The sequence below is a fragment of the Salmo trutta genome, chromosome 35 (genome assembly GCF_901001165.1).
Source record: "Salmo trutta chromosome 35, fSalTru1.1, whole genome shotgun sequence".
Lineage (NCBI taxonomy): Eukaryota > Metazoa > Chordata > Actinopteri > Salmoniformes > Salmonidae > Salmo > Salmo trutta.
In genome coordinates this window covers 35,172,077-35,197,648 of record NC_042991.1, presented here as the reverse complement: position 1 = coordinate 35,197,648, position 25,572 = coordinate 35,172,077, and the positions used below count along the sequence as shown (strand labels likewise).

The 25,572-nt window shown below is 41.5% G+C and overlaps 1 protein-coding gene across 2 annotated transcripts in view; it reads right to left on the bottom strand.

Moving 5' to 3' along the window:
- Positions 1-21,602, bottom strand: part of LOC115175140 (signal-induced proliferation-associated 1-like protein 1) — a 169,938-nt gene extending 148,336 nt beyond the window's left edge. For both annotated transcript variants that reach the window (XM_029734354.1, XM_029734355.1), the window contains exon 1: positions 20,987-21,602. The gene's annotated coding sequence lies outside the window, so the exon portion shown is untranslated. The remainder of the gene's footprint in view (positions 1-20,986) is intronic.
- Between the last annotated feature and the right edge of the window lie 3,970 nt (positions 21,603-25,572).

Below are 25,572 nucleotides of genomic sequence, written 5' to 3'. Positions count from 1 at the left end.
TGCATTTCAATTAACAGGTGTGCCTTGTTCAAAAATAATTTGTAGAATTTCTTTCCTTCTTAATGCGTTTGAACCAATCAGTTGTGTTGTGACAAGGTGCAGAAGAGAGCCCTATTTGGGAAAAGACCAAGTCCATATTATGGCAAGAACAGCTCAAATAAGCAAAGAGAAACTACAGTCATCATTACTTTAAGCCACAAAGGTCAGTCAAGAACTTTGAAATTGTGAAGTGGAAACGCCTAGGAGAAACAGCTCAGTCGCGAAGTGGTAGGCCACACAAGCTCACAGAACCGGACCACGGAGTGCTGAAGCGCGTAAAAATCTGTACTGTACTTGATTTCAACACTCCCTACATAGTTTCAAACTGTCTCTGGAAGCAACGTCAGCACAGTGCATCAGGAGTTTCATGAAATGGATTTCCATGGCTGAGCAGCCGCACACAAGGCTAAAATCACCATGATGGGCAATTTGAAAATAGCCACAGCATTCCGGCAAACAGTGGTGTAAAGCTCGCCGCCATTGTACTCTGGCGCAGTGGAAATGCATTCTCTGGAGTGATTAATCACGCTTCACTATATCTGGCAGTCCGACGGACAAATCTGGGCTACCTGCCCAAATGCATAGTGCCAACTGTAAAGTCTGGTGGAGGTGGAATAATGGTCTGGGGCTGTTTATCATGGTTTTCAGGCTGTTTAGTTCCAATGAAGTTGGAAGCATTCCTGACTGCAGTTGGAAGCATTCCTGACTGCAGGAATGTCCAACAGAGCCATTGCCAGAAAATTAAATGTTAATTTCTCTAGCATAAGCCTTCTCCGTTGTTTTAGAAAATTTGGCATTACGTCCAACCAGCCTCGCAAGCGCAGACCACGTGTAACCACGCCAGCCCAGGACCTTCACATCCTGGTTCTCCACCTACCAGCCACCCGGACAGCTGATGAAACTGTTGGTTTGCACAAACTGTCAGAAACCGTTTTCAGGGAAGCTCATCTGCATGCTCGTCGTCCTCACCAGGGTCATGACCTGACTGCAGTTCGGCGTCGTAACAGACTTCAGTGGGCAAATGCTCACCTTCGATGGCCACTGGCACACTGGAGAAGTGATCTTCATGGATAAATCCGCGTTTCAACTGTACCGGGCAGATAGCGTGTATGGCATCGTGTGGGCGAGCTGTTTGCTGATGTCAACATTGTGACCAGAGTGCCCCAAGGTGACGGTGAGGTTATGGTATGGCCAGGCATAAACTAAGGACAACGAACACAATTGCATTTTATCCATGACAATTTGAATGCCCAGAGATACCGTGACGAGATCCTGAGGCCCATTGTCTTGCCATTCATCCACCGCCATCACCTCACGTTTCAGCAGAAGTTCAGCAAAAGTTTTGTACACAATTCCTGTAAACTGAAAATGTCCCAGTTCTTCCATGGCCTGCATCCTCACTAGACATGTCACTGATTGAGCACGTTTGGGATGCTCTGGATCGACGAGTACGACCGCGTGTTCCAGTTCTCGCCAATATCCAGCAACTTCGCACAGCAATTGAAGAGGAGTAGGACAACATTCCACAGGACACAATCAACAGCTTGATCAACTCTATGCGAAGGGGATGTGCCGCGCTGCATGAGGCAAATGGTATCACACCAGACACGGACTGGTTTTATGATCACCGCCCCTACCACTTAAGATATCTGTGACCATAAGATGCACATCTGTATTTCCAGTCATGTGAAATCCATAGATTTAGGGTCTAATGAATTTATTTCAATTTACTCTTTTCCTTACATGAACTGTAAATGCAGTAAAAATCTTAGAAATTCTTATTTTATGTCGTAGATACACACAGCAAAGGTTTTAGGCAGGTTTGAAAAATTGCTGTAAAGTAAGAATAGGTATTTGAAACCAATCTATTAACACATCTATTTATCAATTAACTAAATGCAAAGTGAGTGAACAGTAGAAAAATCTAAATCAAATCCATATTTGGTGTGACCACCCTTTGCCTTCAAAACAGCATCAATTCTTGTAGGTACACTTGCAAAGTCAACGATTTTGTAGGCAGATTGTCAGCTATATGATTAAACAAATTATACCAATCTGCCTACAAAATCGTTGACTTTGCAAGTGTACCTACATACATCAAGAATTGATGCTGTTTTGAAGGCAAAGGGTGGTCACACCAAATATGGATTTAAATGTACATTTTTCTGCTGTTCACTCACTTTGCATTTTGTTAATTGATAAATATATTTTTTTAAAGCATTCTTACTCCAAAGCATTTTTTTCACACCTGCCCAAAACTTTTGCACAGTACTGTATATTACACACGTAACAGTTTGGACACCTACTAATTCAAGACTTTATTTTTTTACATTGTAGAATAGTGAAGACATCAAAACTATGAAATAACACATATGGAATAATGCAGTAATCAAAAGTGTTAATTGAAAATATATTTTAGATTCTTCAAATAGCCGCCCTTTGTGCCTTGTTAGTAGTTAATTAAGGAGGAAAGAATTTCCACAAATTAGAAGTTCATTTGTAGAATTTCTTTCCTTCTTAAAATCTTTTTTTGAGCCAATCAGTTGTGTTGTGACAATGTAGGGGTGGATAAAATATATATATATATATTTTGATTTGTTTAACACTTTAGTTACTACATTATTCCATAATTGTTATTTCATTGCTTGAGGTCTTCACTATTATCCTAATGTAGAAAATAGTAAAAATAAAGAAAAAAACCTTGCGTGTGATACATACATACATACATACATACATACATACATACATACATACATACATACATACATACGGGCTGGGCAATATGGCAAATAAATGATCACGATATCTATATATTTTTTTTCATTCGATAACATTATCTCGATATTAATCAAATAATGTTTAAAAAAATGGTGCATATCTGCTTCAAACTCAAGAATGCCTGAACAAACTGTGGTTAGAGCGTTGGACTAGTAACCTAAAGGTTGCTAGATCGAATCCCCGAGCTGACAAGGTAAAAATCTGTCGTTCTGCCCCTGAACAAGGCAGTTAACCCACTGTTCCCCGGTAGGCCGTCATTGTAAATAAGTTGTTCTTAACTGACTTGCCTATTTAAATAAAAGGTTACATTTTTTTTTATTATGTGAGCTACACGTGAAATTATACTTGAAGGAAAATTGTTCCATGTTTGCGGCCAGGGAGCACGTACCTGGGGTCAATTAAATTGATAAGTATCTTGAAACCTTCCTTTTCGACTGTGCTAATGTCCTTAGCAATGCAATACATAATAGCATTTGTGATGTCTTTGCCTTTCGATGTTTGCTTGTAAGGCATAAACGCAGTCCGTGTTGACTGCGTCGGGCAAACGTCCCTAGATTGGCTGGTGCTTGAGGGGAGTTTATCAACACCGTGGCACAAACTCAAACTTCCTGCATGTTCCAAAGAGTGATTTTGCTACAGATGTTGAAAAAGGTTTGTCGTATTACCAGACTTTTTAGCCACCTGTCTACGGCACAATTGGCACCGAACATTGCTCTGCTCTTTGTTGGACTTCAAAAAGCCAAACCACTTCCAAATTACTGAAACAGTTTAACCCTTTTTAATCAATAATTTCTTCATTGGAAGCTGCTCCTTCTCCATGGCTATCACTGTTTTCACCTACATCACTCATTTTTAGTGGTTAACGGTGGCTACTCCATCCCTCATTCATTTAGTGGTTAACGGTGGCTACTCCATCCCTCTGTCATGACGTTGGCCTCTTTGGGTACAGGAAGGACAGTTGACCCCCTCCCCTTTGTACCATCACCCAACCTACCTTCCCCCCAACCCAGGGTTGTAAAAATTCCAAGAGGAGAATCTACTATCACATGTTTCATAGAGAGACAATATAGCCATATTACCATGGAACTGTTTATATAATAGCCTCAGCGAAGGGACTGCCAACATAATGGTTGTATGGAATGTATTATTAAGGATAAAGCTATTTGTAATACATTGAGATGCTATGTACTGATGTTAATGTGATAGAATTATATATTTCTGTAACCAAGTCTAGCTCAGTCATAGGCACGCCCCCAGGGACACATACAGGACCAGGCGTCATTTGACAAGCCTGTTCTATGGGCACTATAAAACACCCCCGATTTACATTTCTCCAGACCAGGCCTCCACTCCATGGCGAGAAGTGGGCCAGTAGGTTTTATCATTCAAGTATTCTACTGAAAGTGAACCATACCACGTGGTTAACTTTTAGACTATCGATATCGACAGAATAAGAACAAGTCTTTGATATTAATTATTAGTCTGCAGCTAAGTAAATTATATCATCGAACGCGAAGACCAACCACATCCATTCTATGACGACATTAATGAATGTCGCTCTGAAAGATCCATTCTAACCGAGAGAGAGAACGCTGACAAACTCTCCATCAGAACAAAACTCTCCAACAAGAATCCCGACGACACATGAGCGTAAATATATATTGATTGCAATTGTTCCCGAATGAGTGAGCCTTCAATTGTCAATTGTTAATATTAATGAACTCTGTGTAACTTCTCAGCTTACCGTTTTATGACCCATTGTCTAACAGACCAGCCATGCTTGTTAGCCATTAGGGCACATTACTATACCAATCCTTTGTGACGATAATTACTGTTTGTATGTTTTCTGTTAATTACTTAGTGTAGTAAATAAATGATTTTAAGACATAGATGTATGGATGATTTTAGTGAAGACTGGGTTCGTGCAGACAACCAAGAATTTACAACTTTCATGATGAGACTGAAAATAATATAAGGGTTAATATTGACTGCTATCGATGTAAAATATTACTAAGTATTTTAAGAGTTTATTCAGAAGATAACAGCTCTATAAACGTTCTTCTGTGGTGCCCCGACTTTCTAGTTAATTACATTTACATGATTAGCTTAATCAGGTAATATTAATTACAGAGAAATAATTTTATAAGTTAGCATGTCATATCACTTAATCCGGCATAGCCAAAGACACGACACCTCATTTAGTGGTTAACGGTGGCTACTCCGTCCCTCATTCATTTAGTGGTTAACGGTGGCTACTCCGTCCCTCATTCATTTAGCGGTTAACGGTGGCTACTCCATCCCTCATTTAGCGGTTAACGGTGGCTACTCCATCCCTCATTTAGTGGTTAACGGTGGCTACTCCATCCCTCATTTAGTGGTTAACGGTGGCTACTCCATCCCTCATTTAGTGGTTAATAGTGGCTACTCCATCCCTCATTTAGTGGTTAATAGTGGCTACTCCATCACTCGAGGTGCTAAGTGGTTTTTAGTGGGCGTATACCTCTCCACGTGCATATTGTCACTTCTCCGCACGTTCCTGCACATTCCACATTATGGAAAATGAATCTTTTTTTTATATCATTGAGGGAAGCAATTACCTCGATAATTATTGATATATCGCCCAGCCCTAATTAATGAATATATATTTTTTTTTTTTTTTTTTTTCTCTCATTCAACACTCACACTATAAGTCAAAAATTATTTTGCCTTAACCCTACCAACCCTCCCCTAATTGGAGTAAACTAATGAACAACACTTAAGCTCTACTTCCAGCTTATACATACGATATATATTTTACAATAGTTATCTTTTGTTTGTTTTTAGTCCCGTCCTTCAGCTCCCCTCAACCTCTACCATCTCTTAAGACCATCCAGTTGATTTCGATTTGCCATAACATCTGCTAAAAATGTGTACGTGACCGATAAAATGTGATTTTATATTTTTCATCTTTCAAATTGTTGCATGTTGTGTTCATATTTTTGTGCAGTATAGCTTAGCTATAGATATCTTCTCTAGCTAAGCAAGTTGTTATGCTAAGGGTGGGTGAGTGAGATAGAGGGAAAGAGAGATGCCTGGAAGGGGGGGGGGGGGGGAGAGAGAGACGCCTGGATGGGTGAGTGAGTGAGGAGACAGAGAAAGACTCCTAGCTGGGAGATTGACAGCAGTAGGATTATCAAGGCTATTCAGACATACAGTGGTTGAGCAACATTTCTAAAGGTAGTTCTGAAAGGCTAGATCTTCATTAACCACATTGCGTGTGTGTGTGTGTGTGTGTGTGTGTGTGTGTGTGTGTGTGTGTGTGTGTGTCACTGTGTTTTAAATCCAATGGCAAGAGAAGAGACAGCTAATGCGCCAGGAGTTGGGATCAATTCCATTTCAATTCAGTCACTCCAGAAAGTAGCTTAAATACCAATTCCACTTTTCCCTGTAATGCACAGTACCGCAGGCTAAATCAAATCAGAGATTTAATTCTAAAATGACTGACGAACAGGTCACTCTGACCATTCCAGGCGGGTACTCATTAAGCTAAATCTAACATGTCACTCTGACCATTCCAGGCGGGTACTCATTAAGCTAAATCTAACATGTCACTCTGACCATTCCAGGCGGGTACTCGTTTTGATTTAAAGCCTCCTAGATGGAAGTAGGACAGCCAGGGAGGCGAGGCAGGGGTTTTGGCAGTGGCTTCACACACTCTCTCTCTCTCTCTCTGCATCCTAAAATGGCACCCTATTCCTTGTTTAGTGCACTACTTTTGAAAGGAGTCCTGGCCCTGGTCAAAAGTAGTACACCAAATAGGGTGCCACTTGGGATGCAAACCACCGAACTATACTAGTCACTAACTATTTTTATACATTTGGCCAGCACTCAAAGTCAGGGAAAAGAAGACATTAAGCCACCACTCTCTTCAGTTAGTGATTCCCCATTTCAAGCTTTATTCTGGCCACCTTGCCTGCAGTGTTGAGATGAAACTAACGCATGAACCTCTCCTCCCATTCCCTCTCCCCCTATAGGTCCATCTCTGTCTATACCCTCCCATTCCCTATAGGTCTATACCCTCCCATTCCCTCTCCCCCTATAGGTCCATCTCTGTCTATACCCTCCCATTCCCTATAGGTCTATACCCTCCCATTCCCTATAGGTCTATACCCTCCCATTCCCTATAGGTCTATACCCTCCCATTCCCTCTCCCCCTATAGGTCCCTCTCTGTCTATACCCTCCCATTCCCTATAGGTCTATACCCTCCCATTCCCTATAGGTCTATCTCTGTCCATACAGAGGAGAGGGAATGGGAGGGTATGGACAGAGGCCTATAGAGGAGAGGGAATCCCTACATGTTTTACTATAGTCTCAGTCAATTCTATCCCCCTTATAGGTCTATCTGTCCATATAGAAGAGAGGGAATTTCCCTCCAGTCCAGGTATTCACAAACTGGGGTACGCCTAATAAAAATGTGATTCACATTCTCAAAACAGTCCAATTATATTTTCTAACAGCCTATACATTTGGGTGAGGTTTATTTCTCGCCTGAGAAGCCTTGTTTCACTGCCAAAAATACAATTAAACCATCTAGTGTTCAATGAAATAACAACACAATGTCAAATACAGGTAGCCTAGTCAAATAATTAACATCCAATCACATTAACCGTTACTCTCTCACGGGAAACCTCTTGCTCAGACATTTAGAAACGAAACATGATAATTTGAAAAATAGTTTTTTTGAGCGAGAACAAAGAGGACTTGAGTAGTAAGACTGAACTGCCACAGCTCCTGGTATATGTCCGTTCTGTTTATGAGGGGGTCAATTAAGGAAGACATCCTCTTCTGCAAACCACTGGAAACCAGGACAACAGGAGAGGATATTTTTAAAGTACTGGACAGCTTTGTGACGTCAAATGGACTTGTGGTCAAGATGTGTTGTTATCTGTTCTGATGGCGCAAAAGCCATGACAGGGAGACATAGTGGAGTGGTAACACCAAAGGAATGCCTGACAGCTTGAAAGACATTTTGGACACTACAATGAAAATGGTTAACTTTGTTAAAGCAAGGCCCCTGAACTCTCGTGTATTTTCTGCACTACGCAATAATATGGGCAGCGACCATGTAACGCTTTTACAACATACAGAAGTGCACTGGGTATCAACGGGCAAAGTATTGACACGTTATTTTGAATTGAGACGAGCTTAACGTTCTTTACTGACCATAATTTTCACTTGTCTGACCGCTTGCATGATGACGAGTTTCTCACACGACTGGCCTATCTGGGTGATCTTTTCTCACCTGAATGATCTGAATCTAGGATTACAGGGACTCTCCACAACTATATTCAATGTGCGGGACAAAATTGAGGCGATGATTAAGAAGTTGGGGCTCTTCTCTGTCTGCATTAACAAGGACAACACACAGGTCTTTCCATCATTGTATGATTTTTGTGCAAATGAACTCAAGCTTACAGACAACGTCAAACGTGATATAGCAAAGCACCTGAGTGAGCTGGGTGCACAAGTCCGCAGGTACTTTCCTGAAACGATAAACAATTGGATTCGTTATCCCTTTCATGCCCTGCCTCCAGTCCACTTACCAATATCTGAACAAGAGCCTCATCAAATTGCAACAAGCGGTTCTGTGAAAATGTAATTTAAATCAGAAGCCACTGCGAGATTTCTGGATCGGGTTGCGCTCAGAGTATCCTGCCTTGGCAAATCGCGCTGTTAAGACACTGATGCCCTTTGCAACCAGGTACCTATGTGAGAGCGGATTCTCGGCCCTCACTAGCATGAAAACTAAATACAGACACAGACTGTGTGTGGAAAATGATTTAAAGACTGAAACTCTCTCCAATACAACCCAACATAACAGAGTTATGTGCATCCTTTCAAGCACACCCTTCTTTCTTATGAACAAATAACATCTATGTAAGATTTCTAAATAAAGAGCAAAATTATTATTATTATTATTATTATTTGTGCCCTGGTCCTATAAGAGCTCTTTGTCACTTCCCACGAGCCGGGATGTGACAAAAACTCACACTCATTCTTATGTTTAATAAATGTATTGTATAGTGTGTGTGTGGCAGGCTTACAATGATGGCAAAAAACAACATTTGAGAGTGCGCTGGCCCTGGTGCTAGAGGGGGTACAGCTGGAGGGTGAATGTTTGAAGGGGTACGGGACTATAAAAACTTTGGGAACCACTGATCTAGCCCATATAACTCCCACTCCTCTAATAGTATACAGTTGAAGTCAGAAGTTTACATACACTAAGGTTGGAGTCATTAAAACTCGTTTTTCAACAACTCCACATATTCGGTTAGGACATCTACTTTGTGCATGACACAAGTAATTTTTCCAACTGTTTTCCAATTGTTTACAGACAGATTATTTCACTGTATCACAATTCCAGTGGGTCAGAAGTTTACATACACTAAGTTGACTGTGTTTTTAAACAGCTTGGAAAATTCCAGAAAATGATGTCATGGCTTTAGAAGCTTCTGATAAATGATGTCAATTAGCCTGAGTCAATTGGAGGTGTACCTGTGGATGTATTTCAAGGCCTACCTTCAAACTCAGTGCCTCTTTGCTTGACATCATGGTAAAATCAAAAGAAATCAGCCAAGACCTCAGAAAAAAAATTGTAGACCTCCACAAGTCTGGTTCATCCTTGGGAGCAATTTCCAAACGCCTGAAGGTACCACGTTCATCTGTACAAACAATAGTATGCAAGTATAAACACCATGGGACCACGCAGCCGTCATACCGCTCTGGAAGGAGGTGCGTTCTGTCTTCTAGAGATGAACGTACATTGGTGCGAAAAGTGCAAATCAATCCCAGAACAACAGCAAAGGACCTTGTGAAGATGCTGGAGGAAACAGGTTCAAAAGTATCTATATCCACAGTAAAACGAGTCCTACATCGACATAACCTGAAAGGCCACTCAGCAAGGAAGAAGCCACTGCTCCAAAACCGCCATAAAAAAGCCAGACTACAGTTCGCAACTGCACATGGGGACAAAGATGGTACTTTTTGGAGAAATGTCCTCTGGTCTGATAAAACAAGCCGAAGAACACCATCCCAACTGTGAAGCATGGGGGTGGCAGCATCATGTTGTGGGGTGCTTTGCTGCAGGAGGGACTTGTGCACTTCACAAAATAGATGGCATCATGAGAAAGGACAATTATGTGGATATATTGAAGCAACATCTCAAGACACCAGTCAGGAAGTTAAAGCTTGGTTGTAAATGGGTCTTCCAAATGGACAATGACCCCAAACATGCTTCCAAAGCCCTAGTTACACAATTTAAAAGGCAAACGCTACCAAATACTAATTGAGTATGTAAAGTGCTGACCCATTGGGAATGCGATAAAATAAATAAAACTCTATTATTATTATTATTATTTTGACATATCACATTCTTAAAAATCAAGTGGTGATCCTAACTGACCTTGGATTAAACAGAGTTTAAATGTATTTGGCTAAGGTGTATGTAAACTATATAAATACAACTCTTCTATATAATATGCTACATGGACTAGAGGTGGAAATGGTTATTCAAATGGACATTAGTATTCAATTACATGGGAGAGTATTTTTTTTTTTTTTAAATACATTTTTAAAAATGTCAGAGGTTCCATGTGTAGCAAGTGAAGTGTGAGATTTATAAATCAATGCAAAAATGGAATTAAAATGACAGAATGAACTTGGCTAAATGAGAAGGAGTATACTATAATGATCAACCAACAGGAAGGCAGTTTCATTTGAAATGGAGTTGTTGTAGACAAGTTGCCTACAGGGAGCATAGCAAAATAGCCTCAATTAGCCTTGTCACTTTAGCTAGCTAGCTGGCTTATTAAGATGGCTACTGTAGCTAGCTAACTTCTTTACAACGATTTGATGCAGTCAAGACAGGCACTACCAGATGTTATGATAAACTATGGCAGCAACAAGTTCGTCTAACTAGTGCGAGTTTGGTTTGGCGACTTTCTCTCTCTCTCCCTCCCTCCCTCCCTCCCTCCCTCACAGACTGTCACACACACACACACACACCGGCCCCTGCTCCTCTCTCGCCCCTCCCCCACCCTCCTGCTGGAACAGAGAAGTGCAGGACACAGGTTCGGGTGACTCTCCATTGACGTATTTAAAAAATATATATATATATTAAATTGTAAAAAAAACTAAAGATTACTACTCCTTTAAACCACACTTCAACTATCTGAAAAACATGGACTTACTTTGTGTGAATAATAGGGATTGACATGATTTTTGAGCGACAAGGCTACCCCTTCCTCTGTCCTGCATATACAACATCTGTAAGGTCCCCGAGTATTGAATTTAAAGCAAAGATTCAACTACAAAAGACCAGGGAGCTTTTTGAAAGTCTCATAAAGAAGGGCAGTGAATGGTAGTTGGGTAACAATAACAAATCAGACCTTGAATAAGCATGGTCAAGTTAATTATTTAACTTAGTTTAGTTAAGACACAACAAAGATACAGTCGTCCTTCTGAGCTGAGCTGCAGGACTGGAAGGAAACTGTTCAGGGAGTTCACCATGAGGTCATCGGTGATTTTAAAACAGCTGCAGAGTTTAATGGCTGTGATGGGAGAAAATTGAGAATGGATCAACAACATTGTAGCTACTCCACAATAACAACCTAAACATGGATCCTGTATGAAACAAGGCACTGAAGTTATACTGCAAGAAAACACAAAGGAATACACTTTTTGGCCTAAATGCAATGTTATGTTAGGGGCAAATCCAACACAACACATCCATGATTACCTGCCTCATTTTCAATCATGGTAAATCACTGCATCACGACATGGGTGGTTATGCTTGACATCAGAAGGAGACTGGGGATTGTCAGGAACAGCGAATGTCTTGATTTCTTTTAAAATGGGCAAATATTTCACAATCCAGGTGTGCAAAGCTCTTAGAGACTTACCCAAGAACACTCACAGCTGTAAATCGCTGCCAAAAAGGTGTTTCTAACATCAAATATAATTGTATGTCACATTTCATAAACAACCGGTGTAGATCAATAGTGAAATGCTTACTTACCGACCCATTTCTTTGTCGGTGATCAGTCCTACCATCGGCGTGTCGTCACCAAACTCGATGATGGTGTTGGGAGTGGTGCGCGCCAACACAGCCGTGGGTGAACAGGGACTTTCCACACATCCCTGAGGGGCCCCCGTGTCGAGGGTCAGCGTGACAGAGGTGTTGTTGCCTACCCTCATCACTTGGAGGCAGCCCGTCAGGAAGTCCAGGATCCAGTTGCAGAGGGGGGTGTTTAGTCTCAGGGTTCTGAGCGTGGTGCTGAGCTTGAAGGGGACTATCATGTTGAATGCTGAGCAGTAGTCAAAGAACAGCATTCTTACATAAGTATTCCTTTTGTCCATGTGGGTGAGGGCAGTGTGGCGTGCAATAGAGATTGTGTGAAATGTGTATATGTTGGGGCAATATGCGAATTGGAGTTGGTAAAGGGTGTCTAGGATGATGAGCCATGATCGGCATTTCAAAGCATTTCATGGCTATAAAATGTGAGTGCACGGGGCAATAGTCATTTAGGCAGGTTACCTTGGCGTTCTTGAGCATGGTGACTAATGTGGTCTGCTTGAAACAAGTTGGGACTACAGAGCGGGTCAGGGATAGGTAGGAAATGTCAGAAGACACTTGCCAGCTGGTCAGCGCATGCTTTGAGTACGTGTCCTGGTATTCCGTCTGGCCCAGCGGCCTTGTGAATGTTAGCCTGTTTAAACGTCTTACTCACATCGGCTACAGAGAACGAGATCACAGTCATCTGGAACAGCTGGTGCTCTTATGCATGGTGCAATGTTGCTTGCCTCGAAGCAAGCATAGAAGGCATTTAGCATTGCTGGGCAGCTCGTGGCTGGGTTTCCTTTTGTAATCCGTGATAGTTTGCAAGCCCTGCCACATCCATCGAGCATCAGTGCCAGTCTAGTAGGTTTCAATCTTAGTCCTGTATTGGCACTTTGCCTGTTTGATGGCTATTCGGAGGGTCTTATAAGTATCCGGATTAGTGGCAGCTTTAGCCTTAAGCCCAGTGCGGATGTTGCCTGTAATCCCTGGCTTCAGTGTACAACGCATTCGTAAAGTTTTCAAACCCATTATTTCCCCCCCTTCATCAATCTATACTTAATACCCCATAATGACAAAGCAAAAACAGGTTTAGACATTTTTGATAATTTATTACAAATAAAAGTGAAATATCACATTTACAGACGTATTCAGACCCTTTACTCAGTACTTTCTTAAAGCACCTTAAGCAGCGATGCCATCCTCACATCTTCTTGGGTATGACACTACAAGCTTGGCACACCTGTATTTGGGAAGTTTCTCCCATTCCTCTCAAGCTCTGTCAGGTTGGTTGGGGATCGTCGCTGCACAGCTATTGTCAGGTCTCTCCAGAGACGTTCGATCGGGTTCAAGTCCGGGCTCTGGCTGGGCCACTCGAGGACATTCAGAGACTTGTCCCGAAGACATTCCTGCGTTGTCTTGGCTGTGTGCTTAGGGTCGTTGTCCTGTTGGAAGGTGAACCTTCGCCCCAGTCAGAGGTCCTGAGTGCTCTGGAGCAGGTTTTCCTCAAGGATCTCTCTGTACTTTGCTCCATTCTTCTTTCCCTCGATCCTGACTAGCCTCCCAGTCCCTACCATTGAAAAACATCCCCACAGTATGATGCTGCCACCACCATGCTTCACCATAGGGATGGTGCCAGGTTTCCTCCAGACGTGATGCTTGGCATTCAGGCCAAAGAGTTCAATCTTGGTTTCATCAGACCAGAGAATCTTGTTTCTCATGGTCTGAGAGTCCTTTATGTTCCTTTAGGCAAACTCCAAGCTGGCTGTCATGTGCCTTTTACTGAGGAGTGGCTTCCATCTGGCCACTCTACTATAAACGGCCTGATTGGTGGAGTGCTGCAGAAATGGGAGAACCTTCCAGAAGGACAACCATCTCCAGAGAGGAACTCTTGAGCTCTGTCAGAGTCACCATTGGGTTCTTGGTCACCCCCTGACCAATGCCCTTCTTCCCCTATTGCTCAGTTTGGCCGGGCGGCCAGCTCTAGGAAGAGTCTTGGTGGTTCTAAACTTTTTCTATTCAAGAATGATGGGGGCCATTGTGTTCTTGGGGACCTTCAATGCTGCCGAAATTCTTTGGCACCCTTCCCCAGAGCTATGCCTTGACACAAACCTGTCTCTGAGCTCTACGGACAATTTCGTCGACCTCTGGGCTTGGTTTTTGGTCTGACATGCACTGTCAACTGTGGGACCTTTATATAGACAGGTTTGTGCCTTTCCAAATCATGTCCAATCAATTGAATTTACTACAGGTTGATTCCAATCAAGTTGTAGAAACATCAAGGATGATCAATGGAAACAGGATGCATCTGAGCTCAATTTCTAGTCTCATAGCAAAGGGTCTGAAACCTTATTTACATAAGTAATCTGTTTTTTTTTTTTTACATTTGCAAAAATGTGTAAAAACCTGTTTTCACTTTGTCATTATGTGTGTAGATTGATGAGGGAAAAAAAGATGTAATACATTTTAGAATAAGGCTGTAGCGTAACAAAACGTGGAAAAAGTCAAGGGGTCTGAATACACTATGTTAAGTCACTGTGGGGACAAAGTCGTCGATGCACTTCTTAATGAAGTCGGTGACTGATGTGGTAAAGTTAATGTTATCGGATGAATCCCAGAACATATTCCAGTCTGTACTAGACAAACAGTCCTGTTGCTTAGCATCCACTTCATCGGACCACTCTGTATTGAGTGCGTCACTGGTCCTTCCTGTTTGAGTTTTTGCTTGTAAGCAGGAAGCAGAAGAATAGAGTTATGGTCTGATTTGCCAAAAATATATTGATTTACTCAGGGGGGAAATGGAAGTAAGCATTTTGTTCGACGGTGTATACCATGTGTATCCCGTACATATGACTATTTTGTGTAGACTGTGGGCAAAAAAAATACAATTCAATCCATTTTAATCCCACTTTGTAACACAATGTGAAGAAATCTAATGGGGTACTTATGATAACCCATGTATCTCTCCTCATTCCTTAAACCCTTCCCTCTCTCCTCCTCATGTTATGCTGTCGTGTCATCCACATTTACCCTCTAGCCATAAAATCTCTTGTCCTGACGGAGTACTGAGGTTAGGGAATGGGACTTCTCTCCTGCAAATGCTTATTGTTTCTGGGTGGGTCAGCTGTTGAGTGGTTCTTTGTACAGGATAATTTAATAGGCCCTCTTATCCAGTTTTCACTCTTGATAAAAAACAGATTGTCTTGCTCCTTTTTGAATCAATGATCTCTGTCAAGTAACTGGAATTGAGGGCAGAGTACATTACTGTAGGAGAGATCATAAATAATCAGAAAATATGTTAACTACTCCCGCTCAGTTCTTTTCAAATTAGTTTTGTGGTCAGATTATGTTAAAGTTGTTTTTTTTATTTTTTTTGGGGGGGGGGGGGGGTCAGCCATATATACAATTATGATTAAAGGTTATTGATTGTGTTTTACAGTGGTATGGAATAGAGGTCGAATGGCCGATTAATTAGGGCCGATTTCAAGTTGTCATAACAATCGGTAATTGGTATTTTTGGACATCGATTTGCCGAATTAATTTTTTTAACTACACCTTTATTTAACTAGGCAAGTCAGTTAAGAACACATTCTTATTTTCAATGATGGCCTAGGAACAGTGGTTTTACTGCCTTGTTCAGGGGCAGAACGACAGATTTTTACCTTGTCAACTCAGGGATTCAATCTTGCAACCTTACAGTTAACTAGTCCAACGCTCTAACCACCTGCTTTACATTGCACTCCACGAGGAGCCTGCCTGTTACACGAATGCAGTAAGAAGCCAAGGTAAGTTGCTAGCTAGCATTAAACTTATCTTATAAAAAAAAACAGAATCACTAGTTAAACTAGTAATATCATCAACCATGTGTAGTTATCTAGCCTGTCCTGCGTTGCATATAATCGATGCGGTGCGCATTCGCGAAAAAGCACTGTTGTTGCTCCAACGTGCACCTAACCATAAACATTAATGTCTTTCTTAAAATCAATACACAAGTATATATTTTAAACCTGTATATTTAGTTAATATTGCCTGCTAACATGAATTTCTTTTAAACTAGGGAAAATGTGTCACCTCTTGCAACAGAGTCAGGGTATATGCATTGTGAAGACTATTTCTTCCTAACAAAGACAGCCAACTTCGCTAAACAGGGGATGATTTAACAAAAGTGCATTTGCGAAAAAAGCACAATCGTTGCACGACTGTACCTAACCATAAACATCAATGCCTTTCTTAAAATCAATACACAGAAGTATATATTTTTAAACCTGCGTATTTAGTTAAAAGTAATTCATGTTAGCAGGCAATATTAACCAGGTGAAATTGTGTCACTTCTCTTGAGTTCATTGCACGCAGTCAGGGTATATGCAACAGTTTGGGCCGCCTGGCTCGTTGCGAACTAATTTGGCAGAATTTTACGGAATTATGACATAACATTGAAGGTTGTACAATGTAACAGCAATATTTAGACTTAGGGATGCCACCCGTTAGATAAAATACGGAACGGTTCCGTATTTCACTGAAAGAAAAAACTTTTTGTTTTCGAGATGATTGTTTCCGGATTCGACCATATTAATGACCTAAGGCTCGTATTTGTGTGTTTATTATATTATAATTAAGTCTATGATTTGATAGAGCAGTCTGACTGAGTGGTGGTAGGCACTAGCAGGCTCGTAAGCATTCAAACAGCACTTTCCTGCGTTTTGCCAGCAGCTCTTCGCAATGCTTCAAGCATTGCGCTGTTTATGACTTCAAGCCTATCAACTCCCAAGATTAGGCTGGTGTAACCGATGTGAAATGGCTAGCTAGTTAGTGGGGTGCATGCTAATAGCGTTTCAAACGTCACTCGCTCTGAGACTTGGAGTAGTTGTTCCCCTTGCTCTGCATGGGTAACGCTGCTTCGAGGGTGGCTGTTGTCGATGTGTTCCTGGTTCGAGCCCAGGTAGAAGCGAGGAGAGGGACGGAAGCTATACTGTTACACTGGCAATACTAAAGTGCCTATAAGAACATCCAATAGTCAAAGGTATATGAAATACAAATCGTATAGAGAGAAATAGTCCTATAATTCCTACAACCTAAAACTTCTTACCTGGGAATAATGAAGACTCATGTTAAAAGGAACCACTAGCTTTTATATGTTCCCATGTTCTGAGCAAGGAACTTAAACATTAGCTTTCTTACATGGCACATATTGCACTTTTACTTTCTTATCCAACACTTGTTTTTGCATTATTTAAACCAAATTGAACATGTTTCATTATTTATTTGAGGCTAAATAGATTTTATTGATGTATTAAGTTAAAATAAGTGTTCATTCAGTATTGTTGTAATTGTCATTATTACAAATAAAAATGTAAAAAATAAATTGGCCGATTAATCAGTATCGGCTTTTTTTGGTCCTCCAATAATCGGTATCGGCGTTGAAAAATCATAATCGGTCGACCTCTAGTATGGAATGTGTACTGTATGTGGATGGTGATGTATAAGGCCATGTTTAAATCTTTCCTCCCACAATGGCTGGTCTGAACCCGAACATAACGAACCCAGACATGCAGTCCGAGCCGGCACTAAGCAAAATGTTGTTGCCGCTGATGCACACCCCAAATTCCGAATATGCACCATGTGTATTCTACTATTCTAACTCTCAACAGTAAGTTGAGACCGTGACTGAGTTCCTTTAGATGTATACGCACACACAGCCTTGAGAAAATTATTTATACCCCTTGACATTTTGTTGTGTTACAGCCTGAATTCACAATGTATTAAATATATATTTTATCTCACTCATCGACACACAATACATCATAATGTCATAATGTCCTTTTTGCTAGTTTATTGAAAAAAAAAAATGAAATATCTTAGTTACATATGTATTCACATCCCGAGTCAATATAAGTTAGAGTCACCTTTGGCAGCGATTACAGATGTGAGTCTTTATAGGTAAGTCTCTAAGAGCTTTGCACACCTGGATGTACAATATTTGTACATCATTTTTTTAAATTCAAGCTATGGTTGTATATCATTGCTAGACAATCTACTTCAAGTCTTGCCATAGATTTTCAAGCAGATTTAAGTAAAACTGAGGAACATTCACTGTCTTCTTGGTAAGCAACTCCAGCATATATTTGGCCTTGTGTTTAAGGTTGTTGTCCTGCTGAAAGGTGAATTAATCTCCCAGTGTTTGGTAGAAAGCAGACAACCTTTTTTCATCCTGAAAAACTCCCCAGTTGATTACAAGCATACCCATAACATGATCCACCCACCACTATGCTTGAAAATATGGAGTGGTACACAGTAATGTGTGGTATAGAACACTTTGTATTCAGGACAAAAAGTTATTTGCTTTGCCAACTTTTTTGCAGGATAACTTTAGTGCCTTGTTGCAAACAGGACAAGTTTGAATATTTTTATAACGTACAAGCTTCCTTCTTTTCAGTCTGTCATTTAGGTTAGTATTGTGGAGTAACTACAATGCTGTTGATTCATCCTCAGTTCTCCTGTCACAGCCATTAAACTCAGTAACTGTTTTAAAGTCACCATTGGCCTCATGGTGAAATCCCTGAGTGGTTTCCTTCCTCTCCAGCAACTGAGTTAGGAAGGACACCTGTATCTTTGTAGTGACTGGGTGTATTGATTAGGCTTGGGCAGTATACCGTATATATTGTATACTGGGGTATTTGGAAAAAGCCACAGGATGGTTTTTCAATACCGTCAAATCGATTTATTTGAAGTTTTTATTTTTTTTTATGTGGAAAAGGGATGTGAATACTTTGAAGGCATTGTATTATTATTTTTTTTTTTTATTTTACGTGGGCCGCCAGTTGCCCATCCCTGTAATAGGTTTGCCATTTGGGACAAAGCCCAGATCTCAGGCAGCCTTGGCATTATGAGACTGACGACAGCAGAGAAGATGAGATGTTCACTTGCAAATGTGTTAGGATTTTGACGCAAACAGGCAGCATGACAGACGGCATCTAAAAGCTATCTATCTGCTGCCTGAAATTAATCTGTAATGCTATGTTGTTTTTCAAGCCTCTCAAAACCAGACATGTAGAACCAATCACTGCTGAATCAACCACACCACTCAACCACTAGTCTGACAAATGAATACAGATGGGCTCCTGTTGACATATCCATTTAGAGGCTGTTACGACCGTGTGTGTCCATCCCCTGAGGAGAGAGGCTGCACGCCACAGGTGGACGACCCACCAGTAACACACCGGGAGGCCAAGGCACTGGCGGGGGGGGGGGCGGGGGGGGGGGGGGGGGCTAACAAATAACCGTTTTGGTCCGTTGTGGTGATTACGTCATCCCCCTAACCATCACAATCAGGTGTAAGCATCACACACACACACACACACACACACACACACACACACACACACACACACACACACACACACACACACACACACACACACACACACACACACACACACACACACACACACACACACACACACACACACACACACACAATGTGACCAAGCAGTGCCTTGTTATTTATAGGAATACGTTCCACAAGTCTATTTGGTGATTTTGAGCAACAGTATCCACTACTGTAAAACAAGTCTCATCTGACTGAAGTGACTGCTGCTTATTCACTCCTACATTCCAATGATTTCAGAACAACCTACTTCCCCCCCCCTCAAAGACCAGCCCCTCAAAAAAATAAAAAATAAAAATCACCCACACATCCTTCTGCTGCCTTGGCTTGTCTTCTCAACAATGCATGAGAACACCACCCACGCACCCTGCAGACGAGAAACAGTGATGCAAAAATGGTCAACCATCATATCCATCAAAGTTCCGCCTTCAATGAAGAAATGATGTCTTAAAAAAAAAAAAAGATTTTAAAGGGGGATTGACACAAACAGAAGTGACAACAAATAAGGAGGCTAAATAAATTATGTCAAATGTAGAGATCAAGTAGTTTGTGATGTGGACGTTTCCATAGAGAGCCTACTAAATCACTACGAGTATTCTAATTATATGGTTATTTCCCCTATACAAATCTTCTTATTCCACACCTACCTACAGTATGGGCTTTAGGGGTGCCTGGGGTTACGATGTAACACCCATACCAGTGATGGCCAGGTAAGGTGGTCAGGTAAGGTGGCCAGTGATGGCCAGGTAAGGTGGCCAGGTAAGGTGGCCTGGTGAAGAGATGTAACCCAAGAAGGGGCCCTGTGGCAATGTTCCATTACCCAACAATTACCATTAGGCATCAAACAAATGGTTATGAAGTTTCTCTCATCTCTGGTTCCTGTTATTGTCAACGGCCATTGTTGTCCACATTTTCTGACTGACAACAAAATGACTGGGGGTAAACTTTCCTGCGAGCATGATATAACTTGGATTAAAGGGTTCTTGGACTAATGTGCTATATGAATTTTCTGGGAACATTTTCAATTCAATGAATATACAAAGACGTCATACCTATTCTTTCAATATCACTAACGTTATTATATGATTGGCATAAAAAAATACAAAATAAATCTACCTGCTAGTTATTATGAGCAATCAAATTGTGCTAAACAATATCGAGTTTCCCTCCACATGCCATGATTCCCAAACCAAGGGGACAGCTGGTTCAAGTTAGCCAGCAGCAACGCGTGGTCATCTTGTTGTGAAGGAGAGAAGAGAAGAGAGAGATGGGGAAGGAAAAACAACTGTCGCCAAAATAATCGGGTTATTCAACTTGATTCGATGTGCGAAGGTCTGCTTCAGGAGAGACGTCAAAAGTATAGCTGCATCAGCGTGTCTCGGATAGATTTGATGTTATGCATGGCTAGCAAATGAATGAATACAAAACACAACGTGCATCTTTCGTCGTTGCTAAACTTTTCACTTCCAATTTTCAGTTGCTCCTCAACTTAACGTTTGTTGTATTTACCTTTTAACTGATTTCAATCGAACAGTAATTTTATGTACAATTGAGATAACTGAATAGCCTATACCACAAATACACATCCGTCGGTTTTCTGAAAATAACGGGATATTTTCTCCACCTCGCCACAGCACAGTGTGCATCATGGCATGCTATGCTATTAATAAAACCGAAGCAGAAAACTCACCTTTCCTCTCCCCACCTCCGCCGTTCTCAGAGAGACACAGATTCCAGGAAAAAACCTCTTATCACAATGTTTGGCCACAAAGTGAGCGTCGAAGTCTCTAGATTTTCATCACGACAACGTCAAAATACTATTGTCTTTTCTTATCCGTTGTTCCCCTTACTCCAGTTTCTCCTTCCTTTTGCGATCGTTCAAAACTTGGAAGTTTGATAGACAAAGTTGCTTGACAGCCTCCGCCTCGGTCGCGCTGCAGCTGCTGGAGAGATGAGGTCACTGCACGGCAACTCTTTAACGCTGCAGCAACTCTCGCGATGAGCGGGAAGTGAAACAACGCGGAACCGTAAAGGATGGAGAGAGAGAGAGACCGTTCCGTTGCTCTGGCAACAGCAGCCAGCTAAACTGCTATGTAACGCAGTACGCAATGAATCCCAACAATTCATTGGCAACTGGTGGCATTTCAGTTGTTTTTTGTTTTCGTTTTCTGTCGTTTTAGCGTTTTTTTTTTGTTAAATCAAAGACATTTCTGGAACATTCTGGGGCAGAATTACAAACGTTTGATCTTCCATGGTCAACATCACCCCATTGCTTTCACTTTGATACCAACCATCTCATCTCAGCAGTTACACTGTTAGGCCTAATGTTGCAGCTAGCTTAATTAGCAGGCAAACACACTTTGATACACAATCTTACCATCAGGTCAAATATTTCCTACATGGTAAATGTTGCATTATGTTGTACTACTTTCAGCACCAGTATGTCTTCGTCTGTGAATTTGTCTAAAGTTATCATATGTATCGGTGGCACATTTTGCAAATGATTGGTCCATCTTACCCAGGCTTGTTTTTCCACTTCCGGATTTACAGATTTTGTTGTTACAAATTTGGATTAAAATGTATTGAATTGTCTTTTTTTCTTCAACAAATACTCTGTAATGTCAACGTGGAAAAACATTTTTTACAATTTGTTAATAAAGATGAATGAAAAATAAACTAATATATCTTGATTACATAAATATTCAACCCCCTGAGTCAATACATGTTAGAATCACCTTTGGCAGCGATTACAGCTGTGAGTCTTTTGGGTAAGTCTCTAAGAGCTTTGCACACCTGGATTGTATTTGTTCTTTTTTAAACTTTTCAAGCTCTGCCAAATTGGTTGTTGATCATTAGTAAACAGCCATTTTCAAGTCTTGCCATAGATTTTCAAGACAATTTAAGTCAAAACTGTAACTAGGCCACTCAGGAACATTCAGCGTTGTCTTGGTAAGCAACTCCAGTGTACAGTACCCCTCTGAACCAGCAGTCAGTGTAGGAAAAAAGCCAACGCTATATTGTAATCTATCTTCCAGTGCCAACAGTGTTGTGATAAGAATTAGGCTAGACCTACAAAACAAAATGAATGTGATGGACTTGTTTTGTAAATATGCGATGACATATGCCTTGAATCAATGGCTTGTTTCTACACTGTACACAACTCCGACATTTAACAAGCAAGGCAACATGCAAGGTCAGGGCCAGAACACACAAAGGACTAGTTTGTGTAAAAATTACTTTGGGCCTAAAGTATCTATGGTAGATTATGTCACAGCCAAGTCAGGTTTCTCTCTCTTTCTCTTGTTTTTTTCTCTCTCTCATTTGCTCTCGATCTCTCTCATTCTCTGTCTCTCTCATTCTCTAATTCTCATTCTCTCTCACACTCTATCTCACTCACTCGAGTTGATCATTGCTGACTTCACAGATAAAGCAGAGACTGTATGGGCAGGCCTATCTCTCCTCCACTGAGCTGCGGAACAGTCCAGAATTACATAATAATCTGATAGAAACAAAGGGAGACAGACTATGTTCATTAAAACCACACCATTCCAGTATTATTACCATGAATATTGATAACACCCACTTCAATCTGTCATGGGTTGATTGTGTGTGTGGGGGGGGGGTCTCACAAGGATACTAAAACAAGGAAAATTCGGACAAGTGGGGAGATTTCACCCACAAGGAAAAACGCTATTTTAGGCTCAGGGGTTAGGGTTAGGAGTTGGGGTTAAGGTTAGGGTTAGGTGAAGGGTTAGGAGTTGGGGTTAAGGTTAGGGTTAGGTGAAGGGTTAAGGTTAGGGTTAAGGTTAGGGTTAAGGTTAGGGTTAGGAGTTGGGGTTAAGGTTAGGGTTAGGAGTTGGGGTTAAGGTTAGGGTTAGGGTTAGGTGAAGGGTTAGGGTTAGGGTTAGGTGAAGGGTTAGGAGTTGGGTTAGGGTTAAGGTTAGGGTTAGGGTTAGGGTTAAGGTTAGGGTTAGGGTTAAGGTTAGGGTTAGGGTTAAGGTTAGGGTTAGGTGAAGGGTTAAGGTTAGGGTTAGGTGAAGGGTTAAGGTTAGGGTTAGGTGAAGGGTTAAGGTTAGGGTTAGGGTTAAGGTTAGGGTTAAGGTTAGGGTTAAGGTTAGGGTTAGGGTTAAGGTTAGGGTTAGGTGAAGGGTTAAGGTTAGGGTTAGGAGAAGGGTTAAGGTTAGGGTTAGGGTTAGGGTTAAGGTTAGGGTTAGGAGAAGGGTTAAGGTTAGGGTTAGGGTTAGGGTTAAGGTTAGGGTTAGGGTTAGGTGAAGGGTTAAGGTTAGGGTTAAGGTTAGGGTTAGGTGAAGGGTTAAGGTTAGGGTTAGGAGTTGGGGTTAAGGTTAGGGTTAGGAGTTGGGGTTAAGGTTAGGGTTAGGTGAAAGGTTAGGTATCGGGTAAGCCACCCGGTTGCTTGGGATTAAGTTATCTTGGAGCATAAGAATTATGAAACAATAAATATTATGAAACCTTTATGAATTTCTCCCAAGCAGCCGGGTGGCTTACTAATACCTACCCCTACAATGCTATCTATACCATCACCGTGGGGACACACATGGACAGTTCATTACACTGAATCTTGTGATAAATCCATTACACTACAATAATCCATGTTATTTTACTTCCTCAGTGTGGTTGGTTACTGAACGTTTGAGGGGTTTGACCATGTTACAAGATGGACAAACCATGAGAACAAAAATGGTTTTTTTTTTTTCTAGCATTAGAAGTAGTCTATTCTGCACAATCTGTATTTTCAGACATATTATTAGGTTCCAGTCTGGTTTTACACCAGAGTACTATGAATACTGTCAGAAAGTATAATGTTATAACAGGGCTCTGAGTGGAGCCAAACGGTTGCCCCCCTTGTAGAGAAGGATCAAACTAATATATGACCCTATAGAATGATCACTGTTTTTATTTATTTTCTTTTTATTTAACCTTTATGATCACTGTTGAGAGGAGTTAGAGAATGCATCGATGGAGCGTTGATTAGTGGCTCTTCCACGAAGACATAAGGACGGGGAGACAATTCTAACAAACACTAAGAAACACTGGAAAATGCTATTCTTTGTATGTATTTTGTATTTATTGAAAGAACAGTAGGAAAGTATAGAGGGGGTAGGAGCATGTAGAGGGGCACAGACAGGAAAGTGTAGAGGGGGTAGGAGCATGTAGAGGGGCACAGACAGGAAAGTGTAGAGGGGGTAGGAGCATGTAGAGGGGCACAGACAGGAAAGTGGAGAGGGGGTAGGAGCATGTAGAGGGGCACAGACAGGAAAGTATAGAGGGGGTAGTAGCATGTAGAGGGGCACAGACAGGAAAGTATAGAGGGGGTAGGAGCATGTAGAGGGGCACAGACAGGAAAGTATAGAGGGGGTAGGAGCATGTAGAGGGGCACAGACAGGAAAGTATAGAGGGGGTAGGAGCATGTAGAGGGGCACAGACAGGAGCATGTAGAGGGGCACAGACAGGAAAGTGTAGAGGGGGTAGGAGCATGTAGAGGGGCACAGACAGGAGCATGTAGAGGGGCACAGACAGGAAAGTGTAGAGGGGGTAGGAGCATGTAGAGGGGCACAGACAGGAAAGTATAGAGGGGGTAGTAGCATGTAGAGGGGCACAGACAGGAAAGTATAGAGGGGGTAGGAGCATGTAGAGGGGCACAGACAGGAGCATGTAGAGGGGCACAGACAGGAAAGTATAGAGGGGGTAGGAGCATGTAGAGGGGCACAGACAGGAAAGTGGTCCAGTCATGTCATGACAAGTATAGTGTTTTTTGTCAGGGTATTACAACATGATATAACAAACAAGCTGAAATTAGTTCACCCACGTAATCCAAACTCAGAGCACATGATTCAAACTGAACTAGGCCCATGGCCCAGTAGAATAATGTATTACATCTATTGGTTGTTGCAATCACAGGAAGTTGGTGCCACCTTAATTGGGAAGGACAGGCTTGTGGTAATGGCTGGCGAGGAATAAATTGGAATGGTATCAAATAGATCAAAACACATGGGTTCCATTCCATTAGTTCCGTTCCAGTCATTACTATGAGCCGTTCTCCCCTCAGCAGCCTCCACTGGTTGCAATACCCCAGCACATATTTGAATCGATAACCTTAGGCGTATCATTGACTGAATTTGCTTGGGCCTCTTGGTGCTAGACCAATAAACACCAGTCATAGAGAAGGTCCAATCAGCTCTATTGAAACATGCCTTAAACTGTTACCCCATCAAAGTGCACAAACAAATATTGGAAAGCAAAGGGAGAATGGAGGAT